General features: G+C 32.1%; 1 protein-coding gene and 1 non-coding gene across 3 annotated transcripts in view; one reads left to right on the forward strand and one right to left on the reverse strand.

Moving 5' to 3' along the window:
* Nucleotides 1–26,336, reverse strand: part of LOC119840379 (centaurin-gamma-1A) — a 105,534-nt gene that overhangs the window by 37,519 nt on the left and 41,679 nt on the right. The gene's annotated exons all lie outside the window — the stretch shown is intronic.
* Trnah-gug lies at nt 12,801–12,872 on the forward strand. Its single transcript has one exon. It is a non-coding gene; the product is annotated as a tRNA-His (tRNA).

The raw sequence follows: 26,336 nt of genomic DNA on the forward strand, positions 1-26,336 counted from the left end.
CTTTCCCTTTCTGTTGATGATTACCTGGAACAGAACAATAATAATTTTAAAAATACAATATTGAGCATGTATGAAAATGAATTATTTTATTAGTGATAAGCGAATAATCTAATATACTAAACCACAAAAATTCCGTATACAAAGAATACTTTCAAAATGCATAAGGTACAAAAAATGTGTTAAATAAAATGATTTCCTAATATTTCCTTTTAAATTAATGAAGCACTATCAATCTGCATACCTCTCTCATAATATTGAAACAACACGATAGCGTTACAATTTTTACAGTGTTCCAGTTTGAACTACCTTGAGCTTAAGGCTACGACCTATTTCTTTGGTTTTGCGAACTTACATAAGCCATCCACACTGCTTCAATGACGTTGGTATATTACATATGTAAAAACATCCGATCGTACAAAGCTTACAGATTTTTCATCGGCGAAAATAGCGCGGTCTATTAGACAGTTATTAAGTGATAAACAATTTTGCTTTATGAATAATCGCTGCGTGACGTCAATACATATTATTTATATGTTGTGAATCATATAATGAAAGACCGCTTCGATGCAATATCTTCTACATTTCTGCTTAATCTGATTTATAAATGAACTATTTGAAACTGCTCTTATCAAAATGATAAAAGAAAAACAAGCGTATAAAAACATTACATTTAAAGAATATAATAACAGTAATGTAACAACGTCACCTCTTCATTTCTATAAGGAATCAGCTAGATAAGTTATAATGGCTACTTTCTATTCCTCTTTACAATACCCAGCGAACACTGAGCATTGTGCATCCCTTGTTGTAATTGTCTGTCACCCTGGTTACATAATTCATTCCACTACTTGACACTATGGTCGGGGCCCGATTACTTTATGACCCAAAACCGACAAAATTTACGAGTTGCATTTCTAAGATCATCACCGGTATTAGTCACGAACGAGCGGTTTTGATCATTCGATTATTGAATTTATTTATGAGCGTACGAAATCGTTCAGGCGGAATTACGATTATCGACTTATAATTCGATTATTACCTTTTTGATAATAATGGCAGCCATTTCTCACGAGAGGGTTGATTATAGAGAGATACTCAGTCTCAGGGATGTGTTTGATGTTTTTTAGTTTAGGATAATATGCAATTTGTGTTTCAATAGATCATAGGGCTGCATATGAGGGTGTTTGAAGAACTCTTTAAATTTTAAGTACACTTGAACATCCGTAAGTAGGTGGTTGGATATAAATACATCGTGAAATTTCTTGGTTGAACTTGAAATTACGGAATTAATTGAAGTAAAGTCTGATACGGATGTGATCTCAACTCGATACATTCCGTACAGGATATAAACTATGTATCCTTAAAACAATCATAAACACATTAAACATGGTATAATTGTTTTAATGGCATAATCATTGTCATACGTTTTCTTTAATTATATTTAAATTTAAGGAAATAAACGACACACTTCTTCCGTGCCTGCTTAAAGAATGCAGAATGAAGGCTATTGTATTTAGAACCTGGAAATACGAACTTTGCCCCTATCATTGTCAACAATGTAGGATGTTATAGTGTATAATTGATAATTTCTGCGGAAACTTTCCCCATTGGCAGAATAGCTCGCTAGTTAGGAACTTTCTCTTGGCAATACATCAACCATCAACTCTTTACATTTAACAATATGTCCTTTCTCATTAAGATCAATACCCCTTTTCATGTTTATGACAATTTTTAAGAGTAATAACCACTATTGACATGCAGTGTACATTAATAAATTGTACATATCAGTATCTTGATATAAGAATATATAACATTCGACAATGGTGTTTGAAATGGAATACTTTTTACATATCAAAACATTTTAAAACGTGAGTTCTGAAACTTCGTAAGTAGTGAATATTTGTAAAGCTACCTACTTTAAGTTATTATGAATATTGTTATAACATCTGCCAACCTTTTCTCTGTATAGATATACTTATATGTGTATTTAATTTTAATTTAAATTCCTTTTTGTACTTTCCAAAAACACAAAATAAAGAAAATAACACAAAAAGTATTAGTTATTAACATCTTACACCTTTTCTCTGTATAGATATACTTATATGCGTATTTAATTTTATTCCAAATTCTTTTTTGTAATATCCAAAAATACAAAATAAAGTAAACAAACCAAAATGTATTCGTTTTAAACCAAAAATCCATTTTCTACCAGGCAAACTTACATAGCTTTTTGTACCAACGATTGTCCACATAGCTACCCCCAAAATATGAAAAAATAAAACAAAACAATATTCAAATTAATACCGTGCATTAAATTGTAGGGTTTTATTGGGGTAAGTTATTTCACCAGGACGAAATGTGACATATGGTGTATAGAAAATTGTAGTTTCAAATATGCAGTCTACCGTGGAACGTTTAATTTTTATTTTGCACAATTAAGTTAAAACAACTGAGTAGCATATAGGATCTGTAAATTTTAATAGAATTAGATTATGAATCTGGGGTACGAACAAATATATAAATAACGGTCTGAGCTGAAGATTTGCTGGTATGCTTTATTTAATCTAATGCGAACTCCTTTTGAAAAAAGGATTGCATTTTATTTAGTACTAGCTTTTACCCGCGGCTTCGCACGCGTCTATTTGGGATAGTTTAATAGATGTTCTTATACATATAAACCTTCATCTTGAATCACTCTATCTATAAAAAAAAAACTCATCAAATCCGTTGCGTAATTTTAAAGATTTAAGCATACATAGGGACATAGGAATATACAGATAAAGCGACTTTGTTCTGTACTATGTAGTAAAGTAGAAATACATGCTGACGTACAGTTTATCTTCACTAGTCAAGGAGTCGTTTGATTTATGGAAGGCAATGTAAGTCGTTTTCTATTATATAACATATTCGCTTCTATTTATTCCTGTTTTCACTATAATAACAGCTTACAAGAAAAATAATTAGATACGTACATATTACATTTATAAACCACCATTAAAGGGCTTAAAGAGTGCAACATTAATGTTTAATGCCACACATACCTAGCAATTTCATGTGTCTGTACCTATGAACCTACTAATATTATAAATGCGAAAATTTGTAACGATGTGTGTGTGTTTGTTGCTCTTTCACGCAAAAACTACTGAACCGATTGCAATGAAATTTGGTACGTAGACAGCTGGACAACTGGATTAACACATAGGCAACTTTTTATCCAGATATTCCTACGGGATACGGACATACGCGGGTGAAACTGCGGGGCGCAGCTAGTAGAAAATAAAAGTGGCACAACAAAAAATACTCTTTGTATTATGTATGACCGTGAAAATAGCATCGTTGACATCCACGTACACATATTAAAATACCCAGTAGCCACTCGAAGTCATTGGACCAATAATTAACAAGCCTAAAATTTGTCGAATAAAATTCAGCGGAACTTAACCCATAAGTTTTAATACCCACTACTCTAACAAACTACTAAAACAAAGTGGGAACGCCGCGCGGACTAGCTGAGAGCTCGCGTCTGCACTCAGAGCTTGTAGTTTGTACCAATATAACTTAAACAAGTTGATAGCAAGTCGAAAACTTGCCGGAATAACGTACAACCTCTCTCCGTAAGAACGGTGCAAAATTTACGAAACTGCGATATTACGCTCTATGAAATGTATGAGCTTTCGAGAGGAGTTTGCGAAACCCAACGCGAGGAGCAGAATAATGCATTGCTTGGCTAAGAAGGTTATTATAATTGGATTAGAGCAATTTGTTTTAGAGGCTTGTTGATTTGCATAAAATTTGTATATTTTAAAACATAAACTTAACAAATAATTTTAATGGCCGAAAGACTGAAATAGGGATGATTTCAGTTTTAGTAGAATTTTTATTTGTGGGACCGATGTCAAAGCATACCTCGTCCAATAAAAGTTGTTTAATAATATTATACCATGCGGTGAATCCAGAATTATAAATTGTTAATACTCCCCTTCACGTTTAATTTTGTGCGCGAAAACCACACGAGTCAATAAATGAAATATCTAGTCATTATTATGGAGGATATGCTCTGCAATATGACACTTTGACACTACAATGCTGATTATGCTATGGGCTATCCTACCAGGGGCGAGGCTGGGGCGGACCACTAGTTAGCTATATAACATCACGCAACCTGCATCTAGAAATTTAGCAAAGCCGAAAAATATCTTATGAAAGTAGTCGAAGTCGCATAGTGCAGCTAGTAATGGATGAACTAAAAACGTATTTAAAGCTAATTATGATATTCTTTCACCAGTAGAAAATATTATTATTCTAGTGTCTCAGGTTAATCAGATACATCGTCTGTTAGATGTACATAATTAATTTGGTTTTTTCTTTAATCCATTTAAATACATATTGGATACTCTATATTTTCAAAACGCCGTCCTTGTTGTTAACGTCATACAAGATCAATCAATATCAGAATATAGTTTCGATGTAGTTATAATGAATCAGATGCCCTCACTGGGGTAGAGGGAATCGCCCTCTATTGACATTATAATGACATCGACACGTGTTGTTTGGCCCTCCGCGTTATAAGTTGATTTAAGCTTAATAAGGCTCGGAATTCAATGTTTTCGTTTAATCTTGAAATATGAGAGTAGTTAGGTGAAATTTGTATAAAAATACTATAACATTTTAGAGACAATGTTAAAATGTTAAATTAAATTTCAGTGGGTCAAATACGATGCGCCTTTTCTTCACCCAGAACTTTTCTTAATTACCGTTGTAAATATATAAAAGTAGCCAACCCATTCGTAGAGGGACAATCTACCTACATAATATATATATGTTATGCTGACCGTGGTAATCGTCTGCTCGCTCTTATATAAGATAGAACTTTATCAAATTCAGCTAACTGTTATTAAATAAATTCAAAGTTTAGAAATTAAAGGCTTTTAAACGGATTTTATGCGCGATTTATTCATTATATTATTAACCCGACGTTTCGAACACTTTACAGCGAGCGTGGTCACGGGGAGTCTCCGGGGAGTCTCTTCCAAGATAATGAATAAATCGCGTTTAAAATCCGTTTAAAAGTCTTTCATTTCTATATGTATAATACTCGCGTAAAATCAAACACAATAAAATTCTAAATTCAAAATTGAAAAAAAAAAAAATCGTAAAAACAGATAACTCACCCAGATAATATTCCATTAGATATTCAGGTTATATAATTTTAAGATTTGTTAAGGGTTCATTCAAAAAACTTTGTTTATATGTCATACAGTTCTTCGACTTAATACAATTATATCGCTAGGCATTTTAATAACTGTTGTGTATAAATTTTAACTGCACAACTCGTGCGACGAGGGTAGAAAAAAATCAATATTGGTTGTTGGGTTAATCGATGTGTGATGGAAGCGTAGCTGGACCGTCGGGCCGCCGTAACGCGTGATTGATTCTGCTGCTTGAAACGGCTGGCTTGAAAATTCCCTGTACCTGTTTAAATAAAATCTTCATAGTTTTTTTTTTTTACTAAAAACGCAAATATTTTTCTAATGTATGAGTTCATAGTTTTGTGTGGATTAAAGAAAAATGCGAGATACTTAATCGTAATTATTAACGACTCTATGTGATTCTTTTATATATATGGTACAGATATATATAAAAGAATCACATAGGTATAGATAATACCTAGGACCGAGTTCAAAAATTTGGTAAGAATTAAGAAGTATTAATATTGTTTTCTGATGGTGATGGAAATAAACTTCTAGAATTTGTCAATTAAAATATAATTTTAAAGGCTTCCTATCTTCCTCATTGTGTCATACTAGCTTTTTCTTGCGGCCTCAACGGACAGAAATACCGACTTTGTTTTATATTATACTACTAGCTTTGAAGTATTTTAATAGATGTTATATATATGAACCTTCCTCTTGAATCATTCTATATATTTAAAAAAAAAAACCCATCAAAATCCATTGTGTAGTTTAAAAGATTTAAACATACATTGGGATATAGGGAGGGAGAAAGCGACATTGTTTTATACTATGTAGCAATAGTGAAGTATAAATTCTGTTGCAATTTTTTATATAGATCTAGATTCTAGCGATAACTACACTGATTGCTATCACCATCCTACAATACGTATTACTACAACACAAAAACGACCACAACCGTTACTAGGACATAAAATGAATTTTATTTCGCTGCGTCCATTTCAGTCGCTATAATGATACCATTTTCCCGGCCAGCCTATGCCCAGAAATCGTTATTACCGTCCGCCCCCATAATACGAGCAATCTCATTGCCGTGTTGACACGCAACTGTTATCCTCTAGAATCTGAGGTTATGCTTACTAAACTTTTAAATACGAAAGTATATTTGATTGTTTGTGTTTCTTTCACATCGCAACGGAGCGATATCATGATTTTGTCTAAGATATTTAGGAGGCTGGACAGTGATCAGGGATTTAGCGGGTTGAAACATATCGATTTAATATGAATTTTCTTAGACCATGCAGGCGAAGGCACGTGCCACAACTAGTTAATACAATGATGTTGATGATCCGCACGTATGGTACAATAAATGCACTTGAGTAGTTGATTGGTCATTCTAATCATCATTATCGGTTCATTATCTTTGGTTTATCTTAATATTACTTTAACGAGGTCGTGTAAATTAATAGTTTAATGTTTAGAAGACGTAATTGATTTAAAACTATTATTTATTATAAGCCTAGGCACGGTTCTCGAATAACATGTATCTTATTATATAAATTCAGTTTAAATAACAATGATTTCGCACCAATAAGCAAAAACACTTCTTAACATCACATACATTAGTATGGATTTTATATTACTACATAGTATAAAACAAAGTCGCTTTCTCTATCCCTATGTCCTTATATGCCTAAATCTTTAAAACTACGCAACGGATTTTGATGGGGGTTTTTTAGTAGATAGAGTGATTCAAGAGGAAAGTTTATAAGAAAAATAAAATCTTTTTAACTACTCCGAATTAACGCGTGCGAAGCCGCGGGCAAAAGCTAGTTGATAATAAAAATGGAGAAGTAGAGATGATGATAGCATTTTCCCTTGTGCTTAGGATTATATATAGTATCTTGTTATTTAATTTAATTTGATTTATATGTATATATATATTGAATGTTGTACGTATTTGTGTTATGTATTTGTGTATGTGTATATGTATATATTATATTATGTATATGTTGTACGTTGTTTTTATATTTTATTTCTCGACCCGCCAGTACTCTTTTAATGCTTGTTACCTTTTGCCCGGGTTGCCTGGAAGAGATCACTTCTGAGTGATAAGGCCGCCCAACAAATTGTACTCTTTCTTTTTTACTTGTTACTAATATATATATTTTTAAGTTTCCTGTACAATTATTTGTTAAAGAGTAATAAAATAAAATAAATAAAATATCTTGGTTGTAAATTGGTTCTTATTAAAAAAAAATCGTCATGATATACAATTGTAACAACTATGACCACAATATTTACAAAAGTACCAAGAAAGATAAGCTGTGGACTTACGGAGCTAATCCAATATAACAATGCGACCAAACAAATACTAAAATAATATTTAATCCATCGTAAAAAAGACACGCCAGTTAATTTTGCATTAGTTATGCGTGACAAACTTGGAGGTCATTATGATAAAAATGATGGCGTACAAAATGTTCAAGGTAGGGGTCCAATTAAATTGTATTTAAAAGATAATCTTCATTGTAAAACTCGGTGAAGTGTTGCCTATTCATATTTAGTAACAATAAATTTTAACTTACAAGACATGATGTGTATCTCGAAGGGAGATAAATTATTTCTTTGCATTTCTTAATGTTAATAAAAAAATAATACTTGCCGTTTTAGAAACGGCGATCTAAATTTGAAACACAAGGCAAACGCGAACAAAAGAATGTTAATACATATTAAAATAAACAAATTCTCAAAGAAGATTTGGGATTGTGACCTCAGGCTAATAGAAATTGACGTATTCTTTCGTTCCTGAATTCTATTAAGAATTTCGTATTGTAAGTGATATTTATAAAAAAATGCGATAGTTAGTAAAACAATTTTATAGTAAGATCCTGTATTTAACGTATATAAGTATTTTTTTTATAAATAACCAATTAAAATTTTATTCTAAATGCAACGTGGTCATAGAATTGAAGGCACAATTTGAAGCTGGAATTGTGCAAAAAAAAAAGAACACAAAAAAATAAAGTCAATTCACTGAGGTTTGGGAACACGATCGGGGATTCAGTAAGAATTATTAAGTAGGGCATACAGCCCTTGGATATTTTATTTTTATGTATTCTTACTAGGGATGGGGCTCAACATAAAAATACACAAGGTCCTGTCATTGGCGAAATTGCAAAGGGTGACACCCAAAAATAAGAGGGTGTAGACTTAGAAACGTCTTATTTTTGCATTTTTTTTTTATTATTTTGTATATTTTTTGTATAAAATTGTTTGACATGTTTATAATAACTCGTATGGAGTTAATTTTACGATAAGCTATATTTGAGAATGCGAAATATGCTGATTACGTTTGCGACCGAATAGAATGCAGAATAGTTCATTGTTGTTTTAACACGAAGTAAAACGAGCGAGAGGGCTGTTTTAACTCAACGAACGAGTATCACAAATTTCAACAACCAGTGTTCTGTTTGTGTTCATATCCAGTCGGAAATTCCTATCAGCTTTAACAGGCATTTAATTAACTTATCTTTCATACTAAACGGAATGTAAATCTGCATAATGGACATGAAACTAGGCCATGTTTGATAACACATTTACACTTTTGATGATTGATTTTTTTTTTTGGCAAATATGCAATCATTATGATTGATACAAAAAAACCATACAAATTTTGGAAAACAGTCTTGTCTGAAGAGAACTCTGTTATCATTTTAAAGGCCCCCAAAAATACCCTTCGAAATCTAAACTGTATCACGCAAAAGATTCTGACATACAAACAATGAGCATGGGCCAAGAGCGACATACGATGAAGAAAACGCTGGCAGCTTTATAGCAATAACAAAAGGAGATGCCGACAAAATATATTTGACAAAACGGAGCTGACAGATGTTACTTGAGTCGCTTGTGTATTTTATAAGAAAACTGGAATCTTTATAACTAAGCTTCCGTATTGCGAAACCAGTTTAACGAAAATAGACGCACCGCTATTAATAATATTTTGAAGTTCTTTCAAGTTCATGAGAAATTGTTAGACTGTTAGAAGTGGGAGAGTTTTGACCATTATTCAGAGATTTTGTAGTGTTCATCATATTATGTAAAATGGAATATTTCAGTCACGAAAACCCACGAGACCCTCAATAAAAAATAAGCGCATTATAATAATTTAGACCGAAAAACGTTTCGTCGGATTTTGTGTGTATTAAGCTGTCAAATTCTTAAACATTTAAAATAGTGTGCATTTATTTAGTAAGTTTTGACACATGTCCTCGGGAGCTTAGCCAACCCTTTCTTGACATATCAATGATGGCAACAATAGATCTATTTTAGCCACCACGCGCTCCCATTCCTCGTACGTCGATCGAAAGCATTTTTAATATCGACTTCGCTCTATCCCTTACTCGTTTCTGCAATATTCCCACAGAGTATCGATTTCTCGATATTATAATATGTTTGACACCAGTTACGAGCGCGGTCGATAACATCAAAGATCACTGATAGCATTGAAATGCAGAGCACGCGTAGTGATGACCTAAGAAGACACGATATCGCATTCACTGGGGATGATTTGTTGCTAAGTGAATGGCAAATGAATTTATACTGGTATTGCTGTTATAGCATGCAAACTGCACACGATTCTTAATGGCTTTCTATATTTTAAATTACATAAACGTAAAAGATCGTCGAAACCCTGTAGGCAACTAATTAGAGTATTTGAATAGGGATGTCAAAGCAAATAGAGTATATTTATTTTTTTCGGGGGATTTAAAGAGTTGCAATAGTGTTCCATTGTTGGATGTATCCTGGGGCATGTCTTGTACAATATGTTTAGTGATGTAAAAAGGACTTTGGCACCAACGGACTGATTCAAAACTGGTTCATGGGAACAATGCTTCCGGGGGCTTCAAATACAAGAAATAATAACAAATAATTTTGTAATGAGCCATTGATAAGATATTTTCTGTTATGCAAATGCATAGTTTTTTTCCAAATTGAAAAGAAAATAACATTACTTTATGCTCCTCTCACATCACTATTTATAATATGTACTTACGTCCAAGTGCATTGTTTTAAAAACAAATACATACAGTTGGATTCCAAACGCCTAATGTGCGACTATTGTAGTGATATATAGAGAAAAAATAATATCTTAATATAAAATCAGCTCACACCTTCTTTCGTTCGCAAGATATTTAAAAACAAGTTTTGCATTTATCTCTACTTTATATGAGATAAATTATCCGATTCGTAATGTATATTATTCAACAAAACAAGAATATATTATGCGCGAAGCGGGCCACATAATGATCTTGCACTCGCAATGCAAATTTGTATTAGACCGTGAAATAAACAAGATGCTTTGAATAGCTTTTAAAACATATTCAACACACGTCCGAGCAACGAAACGAGACAGGTTTCATGTGTGACAATCTTTATATTGCATTTCAGGGCTAATAGTGTTTTAAACTTTTCTAATGATATCGTTATATCGCATAGAACAGACTTGAAATGGTACAGTTGGTTTGTTTTTGGTGTATTTTGTTCATTTTATTTGTGATTTTATCACATTCATTTTTATCAACAATTCCTAACAATCCTAACTAGTGATGTTCTAACAATATCCTGTAATATAACATTTTTATACATACAGCTTTATAAATGCGAATTTTCATATAATTATACAATAACATTAATTATTACAATTAAATCTTAAATTATGTTCAGACTCAGTAAAAATATATTATTTATACCTTAAACTAAATTCATATTTAATCCGTATAATTCTCATAGCATTCCACTTTCGCACGTTCAACAGAAAAGAGCTGAAACGAGTAAGGAAGCACAATGGGTGTGTGCAAATTCGCAAATATAATGACCAGCTATTCACACACACAATGAAATAAAACGATGTTAACACCATATATACGTATAGTCGTTCTGGTTTTCGTTTAATAACCCTACGTTTGTGTATTCAATAAATATTTATCCCAATAATATAAAAATATGATCATTCTTATAAGCACTGATATTATAAAGAGGAAGAATTATGTTTTATGAAAGATGTTTATTTGCAATGGATAAACTCAAAAACTACTGGACCAATTTCAAAAATTCTTCAATCATTAGAAAGCTGCTACTTCTCCGAGTGACATAGGCTATATATGCATCACAAGCAAAGCCGGGGCCAACAGCTAGTATTAAATGTTGTTGCTTAAAAAGCTAAAATGTAAACATTGATGAGTCGTTTAGTTTTGGTATGAATATATTTAGTTATATGAACCATCTTAGGTTCTAGAATAGTAGGTTTATTGTCCAGTTCTAGCGAAACATATATCAAATACTAGCTGCGCCCCGCGGTTTCACCCGCGTAAGTCCGTATCCCGTATGAATATAAGGATAAAACGTTGCCTATATGTTATTCCAGTTGACCAGCTGTCTACGTACCAAATTTTATTGCAATCGGTTCTGTAGTTTTTGCGTGAAAGAGCAACAAACACACACACACACATCCTTACAAACTTTCGCATTTATAACAATAGTAGGATTATTTAATAATGGTAAAAGTATTACATATAATAGTACTTTGCTGAAGACCTAATCATACCGATAAACTTATTTAAAGTATTAAATATTTATTCATTTATTTTATTTCAAGTAATATACCTTGTTTTGCAAAATAGAAACCTTACAATAAACAGAAGCGTATTGTAATATTTTTAATTTTTTATTAGAACAAGCTAACTAACTAATTAAACTAACTTATGACAATACTGAAGAAATCGTAACAGACATTCATATAAAGTTACTAACGCAAACGCAATTATAATATTAGCACGGTTCATTAAAAAATCGTTTACACAGGAACCTTATTTATTGTTATTGTCAATGTCTATAGGTAAGTATTTATTCACACTGGCCAGTGGCCATTTACCTTGATTTTTGTCTACTTTAGTTTTAGTTTATTTGTATAGGTATCTATAAGGCATATTGAACAATACTTCGACCATGACGGGACACATTTCTATCGAGAATTTAACGGTAAATTGAATACTTGTCTAATCAGATAAATAAATATAAGAATTGGAACAGTTAGTACACCTTCTATAGCATAAGTCTTCGTTTAGATGCGCAATCTGTTTGTAAATCTTAATCATCCGGGAACCCACTCTAAAAAGTAGAAATTTCATCAAAACCTGACTTGATTTTAAAATGAGTTAGTTCACTGACACAATACTGTAAACGTAACACACGACAGATTTTTATTATGAGAAATGTACTTGCATTATACATTGAAGTAACCAATAAGAGCATAATATTATCTATACTCAATACATAAAACGGAAGAAATTACTTGTTTGCTTGAACGCGCTAATCACAGGAACGACTAAGTCGATTTTGTTTATATTTAGTAGAGAGATCCTACGAAAACGCTTTAAATGCGGTGAAATCCTTTCTAGTCTAACTTTACAATTTGCGACGCTGGCAAAGCCGCGGACGGACACCTAGTTATCTAAATAGTGACAATAATTCCAATTTAAATAGTTCTGCGTTCAGTTACAGTTACTAGTCTTACAATTTTTCACTCGATTAGCCATCGCTCCGATAGCCGTGATCGTCTAGTGGTTAGGACCCTACGTTGTGGCCGTAGTAACCCAGGTTCGAATCCTGGTCACGGCAGTGTGAACACACTGTCATGGCGGAGTTAATTTTTTTTGTTTCAATTTGTATTCCATTTACAATATTCATGTCATATCTGTTTTCTATTGTTTCATAGTACTGTTGAAAATATTTTACTAAATATTATGTATTTTAGTGCAATTGTGTACAAAATAACTTCGAATTACTTGTTTATTATAATAAGACATAGTTATAATATGTCCTATCCTATAATTTATAATTTAGAAGATAAAATCTTATTTAAAAAAAGTGGCTTGGCGTTGGTTTTCTGTTGAAATTTTTCCTGAATTTTCTTTGCCATAAACCTCACGGCGCCCGAGACCTTTCCAACGAATGCAAAACCGTGGAAATCGGTTCGTGCGTTCTGGAGTTATAGCGTCAGGAAGGAAAACCCGACTTATTTTTATATAGTAGATTATAAAATTATTGCCCATTGTTAAATGAAATAGAAATTTGATAAAAGTGCCATCTATACATTGTACGTGGTAAAATTATCAATAAAACAAGCATGAAGTCAGCATTGAAAATAATATTCATAGATGGCGCTTTTGCAAGAACGCCATCTAGGGACTGTTTGTTAAAACAATATATTACGGGAGTTAATACCGCCATCTAGTAATATTTTGATAGTACTGAAATACAATGAATTACTACAATAAAAACTATTGTATTTATATTATGTATATTTTATCTAAGCAAAACATAACCGATTTTTTTAATAAAGATGAACGAATTGAATATTAAAATCGATATTAGAGAAATAACTAAATTATAGCATTAGCCTCAACAAAAAAGAAATCATCATGAAAATGTTTTATAGATGAAAGCTTCTATGATAGATATCGACTAATTGTAACATATCTGGATATAACAGATACCGCAAAACCTGCATTACCGCGCCGAATTGCAAAACTTTACCGCACAGGGAGATAAGCGAAAACAGATAAGATTAGATTTGGTTAAGCTTGTATGTAATTTATTATTCTACGAAGATATTTCTTATACGATATTATGCAAGTAAAACATTCCTCTTGTTTTATTAATCTTTACACATACATAGCGGTAAATTAAAGTTTCAACTGAAAAAAGTCGTTCATTAAAGCGGGACGCATACGATACGATATATCATTCATTCTCATTCCCGAGTCTGTCTAGACTGTCACATATCATTCTATGTTTTTGTTATACACCTCTGTTGTCATACCCTTTACTTTTTGAAACCGTATACAAAAATCTATTTTGTAAGGCCGCCAATTGCCTTTAATTTTATAAAGATTGTCTTACTTCTATTTTTTTATCCCTTAGGTAATTAATTAGCCTATAGCCTTTAACTGAATTGTTGTATATTGCATAACTATCTATAGCTTTTAGATGCTTGATATTTCAATTCAATACCCATATAAGATATCTGATTTTGTACCTGTGTGTGTCAATGTAGCAGACAATAATTACATCCCTAATTGCTATGGACATAATGAATTATTAAAAGGTAAAGCTTTTAAATACAAGGAAAGCTTTTAGTGAGTGTCATCTAAAGACATCAATACTAAAGCATCCATATATTATTAAAAAAATTAGAGTTTGAATCTCATTTAAAATATATGTTATTAATATTTATGTATAATATCAAGTAAGCAAAAAGTTTTCCTTTTATCAAAAATTGTCGACGTTAGTTTTAAATATTGTGTTTCTTTTTTTAAGTCTACATATGTACTTGTCACGTTTAATAACTTATATATGTAGTTCATGAAATGAAGTTAGGGATTTAATAACAGAGTAATTTACCATCGTAAAATAAACCACAGCATATATTAATTACATCGTAATTAATTTAATGAACAATTCGTTATCAATTAGAATCATCTATTAACGGAAAAATATTTATATCTTTTTTGTATACCTACTTCAGATTTTATTGCTTTTAATTAACTAAAGCAAACGCAAATGTCCATATAAATGTAAAACGGGAACATTGTTTTATCTTAATATGTTTACCGAATCTGTTCAGATTCGAAGTTAAGTTTGTTGAATAAAATGAAAAAGCCCACGCATCGGCTATAATCTTTATTCCGATTGTTTAACTTTGTTTATGTCGTAAATTATTTGTTTTAAATTTTTTTTATGTCATAGCGGGCAGCTGAGCTGGTGGTTCGCCTGATGGTAAGCGATCACCACCGCCCATAAACATTCGCAAAGGTAGTACCTCTGTGAATGCGCTGCCCGCTTTTATGGGGTAAGGGAAAAGGAAAGGATTAACGACTGGAAAGAAGGAATGGCTAGGACGGGTGAGGAAAAGGAAAACGGGCCTCCGGCTCCTCCACTCACCTTACGAAACACAGTGGCATGCCACTATTTCACGCCGGTTTTCTGTGGGGGTGTGGTACTTCCCCGGTGCGAGCTGGCCCAATTCGTGCCGAAGCGTCCTCGATTCCCACAATAGAAGCATTATGTGATAAATAAATAATACCATTTACATTTATAATAATACTATATAGTATATTGCTTCTTTTTTCCATAACATACGTGTGATTTATCATTGTTTTTTTTTTTTTGAAGTGACAAGATTTAAATTTGAATATAGAATAAGGATGAGTGTGATATAAAATGAAACGCCCGACACGTCGTTTCTAACGTGATACAAAGCGATACATATAAGAGCTTTAGATAGAGGCTTTGTTCGCGAGATACGGAGAGAAAAATCTTTTTATATCTCCAGTCTATGTGAGTGGTGATGTCTTGGTGATTAAGGCGATCGACCTTCAACCAAAGAGCGAGCTTCGAGGCTAGAAAGTGCAAAACTTTAATATATTTATGTTATATTGTCAATTTATGTTATTATTACTATTGCATATTCCTAGAACTATAAAGTACAAAGGCACATAACCCTTACGTATATTTCACCAGTGTCTACGACCAATAATTTTTAATATAAAAACGCAAAGGACAGACTGATTTATCGACGCACAGCCTAAAATGCTGGGCCAATCTGGCTGAAATGGCATGCAGATAGCCACTATGATGCAGGCATCCGCTATAATTTTCATAAATGCTATCCCCAAAGATAAAATACGGAATGAAAGTTTGTACCATGAAAACGAATTTTGATAACACGGGCGAAGCTGCGGGCAACAGCTAGTTCTACAATAAAATACTACTTATGTATATACCTACATCTCCCGCAATCGTGTGGTAAAACCCCGTAGTGTAAAGAATTCTAAAATGTATACATGACAACAGAAGGTGAAATTTATGTAGACTACCCGACTATGGTTACATAACATTATTCTATTACGAAGTTCGGTTTTGGTACAAAGTTGTACGGAGTACGATCCGCATAGTTATTTCGATACACTGCTTATTTTTCATTACATATCTTCTTGAAAAAATACTCATATATTAATATATATTACATACTCGCATATTAAACGAATATTTAGTAAATTTTTTAATTACAGTTATTTTAAACATACCTACATCATTAAGGATGTGTACAATTCTTTTTGCCAATACATATTTATTTCAAGAAGAGATTTTAAGGCTAAAACAAATGGTTTTTTTTTAAATAATAGTCTAAAAAATAATCACTGACCACATTTCAACGATTCCCTTTGAAAACCGACAAAGACTGTTAGAGAGGATGAAGCAATTTTAAATCGTTGTAAACTGCAGTTACCTTTTACAATTACGATAAAATTAACGTGATACGCACACAATGTACCGTAGTCCCTCCAAAGAACAGGTGATTAAAGTGGCATACAACGAGCGACAAGCTCTCTCGTCAAAAGCTCTTGGCATCTGTTAGAGGTTGCAACTTGCGAGTTCCTTTGAGTATCGTTTAGGAATTTTCGTCTCCTACCCTTTGTTCAGATATTGCGAGTAAACGCTTGTAAAATGTTTTTAGTTTTATTTATTTTTACGTTATATATCAGCTAACGTTGAAGGTAAATATTGTGACAGCGCTTGCTTGACTATTTTACGGAGTTATTTAATACGTGGAACGAGTTCAGTTAAAAGTGTTCATGAGATCTTAGTTATGAATTTTATTTGAAAAATATATGTCAAATTTTGTTTCACACAAAAGTCTTAAGAATATTAGGTACTAAGTTAACGTCAGGATAGGCTGAAAAGCTTTATAATCAGCAACGATTCGGGCGCAAATTCTATGTATTTATCACAATACGTGATTAATTTATCTCAATCACTTCACAATGTAAAAGTTATATTAGCGTGTATGAAGTCACTGCTAGTACTAGATGTAAAAATATATTTTTTTTGTAAAATTTAAACAATGCTACAGTGTCATTGCTAACACTGCAAAACAAGATGAACAAGAAGAACTTTACTCACTGTATATTTAAACATTAAATAAATAAAGAATATAATTTAAAACTCGGACAATGATGAACTTACCTACACCCTTATATATCTAACATTGTCGTGTTAACTAGATACATCATTATCTACGCCTTGACCTAAATATTATGGATGTAAAGAAGTAAGAAAGAAATAAACGTAAGTATGATAATATAAAACTCAGCTACAAAAAAAAAATATATAAAGAAAAATACGATAACATCACATATCTTAAGTTAATTCAATTACCATTTTGTATGTACATTTTGTCTTAAAAGTATTTCAAAATTGAAATAACAAACTGAACCTATTGATAATCATTCGTAATCAATTACCTATATTGTCCAAGCCCGTAATAGCAACATATAACAACGTTGAAGTGTCAACTATATCTCAATATTCACGTCTCGGGAGTCCCTCGGAATAAATATAGTCGTGCCTGAATGATAGATGGTCTGGAGCCGAGACAAAGTCTACGATACGCTATTTGCTTCCACATTTACTTGGCGCTTAAATCTACATGAAGATGTTACAACGAATATTTAATGTTAAGTCCTACGATATAAATGAATTACAAAGTTATGAGTTTAGTCTAATAAATTGATTGATATAATGTATTGCCTTAAAAAAAGTGTTATCTTTAATAAAAAATATTAATACATAATTTTTTTTAAAATGAACACGTACCTAATCGTCTTTCGCTAGACATATGTCGATATACATAAATAGTACACTTTACTTAGTTGAAATATACTTAATACGAATTTATTAAACTAATAGTTACTGGTTTTTGTCTTTACATGTAATAAAACAATATCAGACCATTTATATATTAAACATTTTTAAATAGAAGTCTGCCTAACAATTGCAATATCTATAGATGTTTTATAGACCGCAAAACAATGGTTAGTAATTTTTTCTCTCTTTATCTGATTGCCTGAGTGCGTTTGAAGAAAATATAATATTTCGAGATCAATTATGGCTTATACAAAATTATCTATATTTACATTGAAAGATGATTTCAATAATGTAGAAACAGCTCTATATAAATCCTCTTCATAATAAAGGGACCCCGTCTACGTGTTCGGGAGCATTTGTTTTATTCAACAAACGATAGTGTAGCGTCAAATAAATCCACATATAATCCATGTATTATATTAATATGCACTCGAGTGAAACCATAAATATTATGTTTAGAACTCGATTCAGTCGATAACAGTGTGATTATTCTCGGTACGTATTTTAATGGACATACGCTGAATCAGATTTTATATCGATTATAAAATTTTTATAGATATTTGTGTAAATTTTCCACTATGTATTTAAATTGTATATATTATTCACAAGATAAGAAACATAATTGCGGTGTATAGTTTTTATATCGATTATAATTTTTAAATTGTTTTCTTGCTTCAGTATTGTAAGGTTAACCTCCAACAAGTTATTAAAAATGAGTCGAAATATTTATATGGTAGCGTTTCTATAAAATCTATTTAAATGTACCCAAACTTTAATAAAACTTCAATTTGCGCGCGCTCAGAAGTTAAGCCCAAAGGCTAAGTATTGAGAGTTTTAAGGCAAACATTAACGAAAACATTTCAGACTTTCATCCTGATTTAGAAATATTAAAAAAAAACTGTCTTCTTAAGGATTCGAGTCATAGTTATGCACTTCAACACAGTCGATATTATTAAAACACTTATATTATAAACATGAAAGTTTGTTTGCTTGGATGTTTGTCCGTCAATCACGCTGAAACTACTAAACGGATTTTGATGAAATTTGGTACATAGACAGAATATGAGCTGACTTGGGTGAGAGGATACTTTTTATCCCGATTAAATGCTCTCTTGGGATAAAACTGGAATCTTGATATCCGGGCAGAGCCGGGACGAGCGTCTAATAGAAAAGAAAATAAGCATTAAAATAATGATATTGTTATTGAGTTCCCTTTGCCTAAGCTTTCCTATTACCAAATGATATGACCAAATTATATGACGTGTGAGTTGTTATGCATAAGCAGGATAAAAAGCACTAGAAGCACAAGAGCCTAAGAGTATTCGTGTGTATATCATAAATATTATATATTAGCACATTTATCTTCATAATTATAACAACATAGGAAGTAAGCTTTAAAACAAATAGTAGCATTGCAGATGTGTTCCTAATATAATATGAAATAGTATTTTGTATCTGGTTTTATTAGATTGGACATAGATTAGAAAGTGTTGGTGAGATAGCATTTCGGATCTTTTAGTTGCGGTTTATTCATATCTTAAACACGATATCAGATTCTGTTAAAAGCAGTTAAAAAAAAATTAACCGACTTCCAATCACGAAAAGGAGGAGGTTCTATGTTCGTTGGCATGTATTGTTTGTGGCACCACTTCAAATAGATGAGTGGATAGCGCTTATAGCAATAATATCAATTATTTTTCCATTTTGAGTGGTTTTAAATGGAATAAAAATAATGTATCAAGGTTGCACTATCTTCGCATTATTTTAATCTCTCGTTTATATAATTTCGCGTTAATAATATTGGTACTGAAGCTGTTTAGTCCCGCTTTCATTTTAACCTGCACCCCCAGCAAGGGCAATAACCTTTGTCTCATTATTGGGTGGCTTACCTTGTAATCCTCGGGGTATAGTGCTGTATATTATAGCTACCTGAGCGAAACATTTTCTACAATAATTTCAGCTTCTGCTATTAAAATATTAGTAAATAGTTGTGAACCTTGAATAAATTCTAAAATAACAGCTTTGAAATATTGGATGTATGGTAATTTTATTTATTTAATTTTAAGGTAATTTTTTTGATAATTGTTTCATCGATTAAAACTCTATTGAGCGGTATTTAAGACAGTTTTTACTGATCAATATCTAGCTATCTAGGTTGATAAGCAGGAACTAAATCTATCTTACACAATACTGCGCTACAATAAGGAGGTTTTTTAATCTTGTTGTATTGATTTCTTCGAGCGATTCTCTAGGGTTTAAGTAAAAATAAACGTTTCATTTTGTGCTTTATTAACGGACTTTAATCAAAAGGAGGGTTTTAACTGTATTTTTTATGCGTGTATAACTTTTAAGTACGCCGATGACGTCGAGGCTTTTATTTGCTGAGCTGGTGCTTCTTGTGTGGACAGACTCGCCTAAACTTGATTCATAAATCACGAAATTAATAAGAAAATGTGTATTATATAATTAACGTTGAAATGTTTTCTTAATCTATGATGTCATATTTTAATCAAAGTGCTTCTAAAAGGATATATTTTGAGTTTGAGTTTGAATTATTCACCGACAAAATAGCAAAGTTTGTTTTATATATACCTAGTTATCTGCTGTTAGTTATTGATTTTTCCTAAATAAAATCACTATATTAATGATCTTACTGTATTATCATGTTCGTAGTTTAACTAAGTTAATAAAAATATGTTGGATATAGGAATATAATTCCTTTAATAAATTGAAGCCTCAAATTTCACTTGCTTTGCGTGAGTCTTCTAATAAAATATTTGTGTTGCTTGACTATCAAATCTGAAGTCCTGATTCTATATAATACCGAACACAAGGACCTCGATATTAACGCTATGAAAGCATTCAAGCTCCTGTATTTATTATATCACTGAGAAACCTTATCAAAACGCACAATTATTCACCTGGCTTACTATGAAAAGAGGGACTTTCCACAAAAGCTATTCAGCTCAAAATTAGAGTCACTTTTCAATATGGAAAATGGATGCCAGAGTAGATTAATAGGTACGTAATTTATTATCATATCGTATGCTTCCATAAATAACTTATAGCTCACATTAATTGTCTCAATTTCTCGCTATTATAATAAACCATTGGATTTACCGATGCCATTTCTATTTTTAATTTATTTTTCTAATTTTTCAATTATATAAATAAATATCTAATATTTAATCCGTCTCAGTAACAATCATCATCCAAAAATAATCATTCCATTATCGATTAAAATACATTCCATGGATTCGAATTCCTGGAATGTATTTGATCATTTTGAATTTCGAATAAATAATTTAATAGAACACGACATATTCCAAACATATCCAATATCTGTATAAAGCAAATACAATAAGTCCTTTATCCAATGTCCATATCCAATCAGCTCACTCCCTCTGAGGGCACAAAGCTATCTGCCGAATTAACTTGATGCAATTACGAACTACATCCAGCATAATACCAGCATGTCTGTCTGTGCCTTTATTTTGAAATGCCTATTTGTACTGTGGACAAAACTAGCAACGTAAAGAAATTACATTATTATTAGGATAACTACTGTTATCTTATAATTGAATGACCCAATCCAATGCCTCATTTCAGCAAATTTTATCGATCACAAATCCTGAATTTAAATTACGAACTAGCAAAAAACGGTCATTTAGTGTCATGCCGAAATAATATTTTTATGATTGACTAGTTTCCGCCCGCGGCGTGTTTCGGTGTGATTATTGAATATCAAGATTCCTGTTTTATCCCAAGGGAGCATTTAATCGGGATAAAAAGTATCCTATCACCCAAGTCAGCTCATACCCTGTTTGTATACTAAATTGACGGACGAACATCCAAACAAACAAACATGTATAACATTAGTATTAATTATTCACATGTATAATATTAGTGAGAAGTGTGATAACACATTTGGACGTGAATAAAAAATGCTAAGACAATTCTCAATAACATCATTCTCAACATTAACATTCCAGAAAATACTTAGATTGGAAGGGACCGTAACAAAACATAACAATTCTATAAATAAAACATTAGCTACTATAGAGACATCATTGCAAGGAAAAACTATTTTAAGAATTATTTGTATCGTACCTTTTCTATAAGCCCAAGCAAAAGCCATGCACATTAATAATCACGTAAAAAATTAATCGCACATGCAAATAACCGTATCTATGCGATCTTCGATAAAATAATTATAACCCGCCGATAGCATGTTACGTTAGTAGTAATAATTATTGTAGTTGTTTACAAATTGCTTGCGAGATAAATTCCATGTTTTTACATGTGCTAATATTTTTTATCACTTCATCTTTCTATCTGTTAATTGCAGAACTGTACACGTGGTTTGACGTTTATATCTTTTAAGTTTATCTATTACTAGCTGCGTCCCGCGGTTTCACCCGCGTAAGTCCGTATCCCGTAGGAATATCCGGATAGAAAGTTGCCTATATGTTATTCCAGTTGTCCAGCTGTCTACGTACCAAATTTCATTGCAGTCGGTTCAATAGTCTTTGCGTGAAAGAGCAACAAACACACACACATTCTTACAAACTTTTGCATTTAAAATATTAGTAGGATAGTAGGATATATTTATTTACTCAAAAAAGGTGTTGTAGTAGAATGACAGTGGATTATCCCTCTTACACGACTCTGTGTCCGTGTGTGAACGGGCCAATCATATAACATATCATTTCACTGATCGATTTTCGTTACGGAAAAAATACGTAGGTTAAATGTGTTATGATACTTGATAGTTGGGGTCATTAAACAAAAATAATTTAAACACATTTCTTAAGTGCATATTAAAAATTATCAATCATAACATACTTAATAGATAACAAACTTTGTATTTAAACGTATTGTGTATCAAACAAGAAATAAGTTATATAAAGGAGCATGTAATAAATAGTCAAACATGTTGTACGATAGCCCCTACATGGATGAATAGGCCTCACTGCTGTGTGCAACATCTAAACGCAATTTCACACCCCCGTAGAGGTTATCAAAATTCACAGCATGTCTCTCATTGAGAGCCTTTTCAAACGAAACACACGATTCTGGAGGAACATGGTTTTACGCTTAAAACACGTCACTATTTCGTAACGTTACTTGTAAATAATATACGAAATACCTCTATAAATTTCGAAATTGTTAAAATTGTTTGAATTGCTAGTAGTAATTTTTAAGTGTAATACAGCAATTTAATGGTTGCAGAGAGGTCAGAAAATTGAATTATACAATTTCTGCTCTTTATTCCAACAAAATTATATGGCAAGTGCCTCAGCGTGTGCCTGTTTCGCTTGTCATCCCATTATAATAGCAATTTTTAAACGAAGCGTAAAAAATGAAGCGCAACTATTACACGAAGCATTCAGTAAATATATTTGGGTCACTGCTGCATTCTATAATACAATGGGCGGCAGAGTTTTTGTTCCGAAAATCACGGCGTGTATTTACAAATACAGTTTAACGTTTGTAACAATGAGCGGTGTCCGAACAGCCCCTCTCCACTCCTATTGTCGGGATTTTTACGGGGACATCTCGTCTGAGCGGAAATCAGGCCCATGACAAGACATAAACGCAAGACGATTAGCTTTTACTAGCGTTTAGATGGCATGTTATGAACATCTTTCTTTTAGCTTAAGTAACAAAGGCTCGTATGAATTAATTCAAACAAAACAATAAAATTAACATTTATAACACTGAATAGAATGTACGTAATTCTTGAACTGGAACCAGGTGCAGATATTTTAATATGGAAAATAATTTTTATGGTTTATAAAACGCTGAGATAGTGGGATAGTACAGCGCTTGCTTAGCTCGTCCTGAAACCGCATTACAGTAAAAAAAAAAACATGCGAATGCTTGAAGGCCCGTGTCCTTTTCTTCACTCTTCACTCTCTTCACCATTGGATTCTTTTAGTCCTGTAGTTAACCTTTAAGCAGCAACGCATTAGTACTTGGGCGGTGTTGAGCGCTTACCATCCGACGAACCACCAGACCAGTTGTCGTCTTTAACATAAAATAACCTGAAGCAAAAACAGAATAAGGGAAAAACGATGCAATATTCATCGAATTCTCTTCGCTTGCCCTAAATTATTTAAGCCACCATTCATTCACGGTTTGCGAAGGCTTCCCTTTTGCGAGGAAACCCAAGCTACCCTATACAAAGCTCACAATTATACAGTCCTTGCCATCTGTGGGACTTGGAAAGATAACGAAGAGACGATTAAAAATACAACAATGGTCATCTTTGGAATCAGTTATTTATTTTAGACGAGACCTTTCGAGTGACATTCGTAATTAAAAATAAATACAATAGTCCCAGTAAAAAAGGTCCTAATTTAACAACTTACTTTTTCTCAATTAATTTTTTTTTTATTTATTCCAGAAATTTTGCTGGTTCTTTCCATATTTGATAAAACACTTTGTTCGAGAATTTTCTCAAATTTAATAGATTCTTCGAAATGTTTACTTATTGATTTGTAGACCTTAAGGCTTAAATAAATAATAAGCTTCCAAGTATTGCGTAGGAAAATATATCTATTAATAAGTACGTATATATTATTAATTAAGTGTAGTAATGATTTAGTTTACAAGGTACTATCATACATACATGTTGCAATCTAATATCAGCAAAATTACATGAAAAACAAGTGTTATGTTGAAAAATTAATAATTTTACGAGAGCATGTGCAAGCTCGTCGAACAAGCGGTTATTACATGTCACGACAACTTGTTTCCGTTGATTGGCGGTTAGTTTGAGTTGCAGAGGAAAATTCAATTAATTCGGTACCTACTCGCACCTACCATCGGTACCATATTTTTGTAACAGCTATAACTACTTAATTGTTTTTAAAAATGGTTTTTATTAGCACATTTAATTATGATATTACTACCGAATTAGAAAAATCTTGCTCGTGGGTCACCTACCCAAATATTTGCATATTTACTATCCTTTGTCCATCGGATCGTATCGAGGTACGTATGTAGGCACCTATTGAGAATTTCTTGAATTGATTAGTCTAACGGTGTTTAACATTTACTACGATAACGTTAGACATCAATCATCTTTATCATGTCGAGGGCACACAACACATGCAGACTTTACCGTAACATCATATTTGCCGTCGAGCACGGCTGCCCTGTCTAACGACGAATGCAAATAGCAAGGCTGACAAAGCTCTCCTTTGGGACAATATGCTACATCGAATGCTGAATCATAATTTGTTTATGACGATTTTGCAATAGTGTCATGAAAATTACGAGGATAAACTTTATTCAATTCTAACTCTTGGTAAACCTACACTGAGTTTGTCTTATGCTTACATTGGATTTCTCGGTAAGTATTTACAATATTCTCTCTCTTCTGTTATTAAAAACTATATACCGTGGCATTGTCCTTTAAATCTCTTCTGAGAACTTTGCGCAGTACCAGGTGCAGTCTAAGGATTGGTACTCATAAATTGCGAACTTCATAATACCACCCCCGGTTTTCCAATTTCGCATACATTTTTACTGTAGGACATTTTGTTACGGTGATACGCACCGTATTTTCTCCAAATTAAAGCAATTACTTCCCGCTGATCCAATTTGGATTACGGCCTTGTCATAAATTATTTTACGACGACCGTTGAAAGAAGTATGCGGCGTCATAAAATAGAGTTAGATAGTGATTTTTAACAAACTTATTTCAAAAAGAATGAAAGGGTAATTCGTAATGACTCCTTTTTCAAATTAATTTGAAGTATTGTGTGGGTCTTGATTTAAGTACGTGTGTAATGGCTATATAAATTGTAAAATGTAGGTATGTATAAGTCATTTCAAACAAAACATAGAAATTATGTCAACATCTTTTGAGTAAAATTTAACATTTAGAAATTTAAAAAAAATTAACGGATTTTAAATGCGATTTATTCATTATCTTATTAACCCGACGTTTCGAACACTTTACAGCGAGCGTTGTCACGGGGAGATATAATGTAATATAGATAACCTGTTAAAAAGTTTTTAATTTCTAAATGTATAATACTCGCGTAAAATCAAACACAAGAAAATACTAAAATTTAATATTTAATGGACGTAATTAATGTTAATTACCAGTGTTTTAATAAACATTTTTTAGTATGCAGCATTACTTAAACGATATGTATATTGTCTTGTCATAAAAATATAAATTTAATTAAAAAGTAGATAATTTTACCTCAGATAACAAATCATTTACAAAAAAAAATATCCATATAACATTAAAAAATTTACTACAAATACACGATTAGATAAAATCGTTTTATTTTGTTTTAAACTACAATATAATAAAAAAAACTGCAATAAAACAGCAATCACGCCCGAGTTGAC

The sequence above is a fragment of the Zerene cesonia genome, chromosome 6 (genome assembly GCF_012273895.1).
Source record: "Zerene cesonia ecotype Mississippi chromosome 6, Zerene_cesonia_1.1, whole genome shotgun sequence".
Lineage (NCBI taxonomy): Eukaryota > Metazoa > Arthropoda > Insecta > Lepidoptera > Pieridae > Zerene > Zerene cesonia.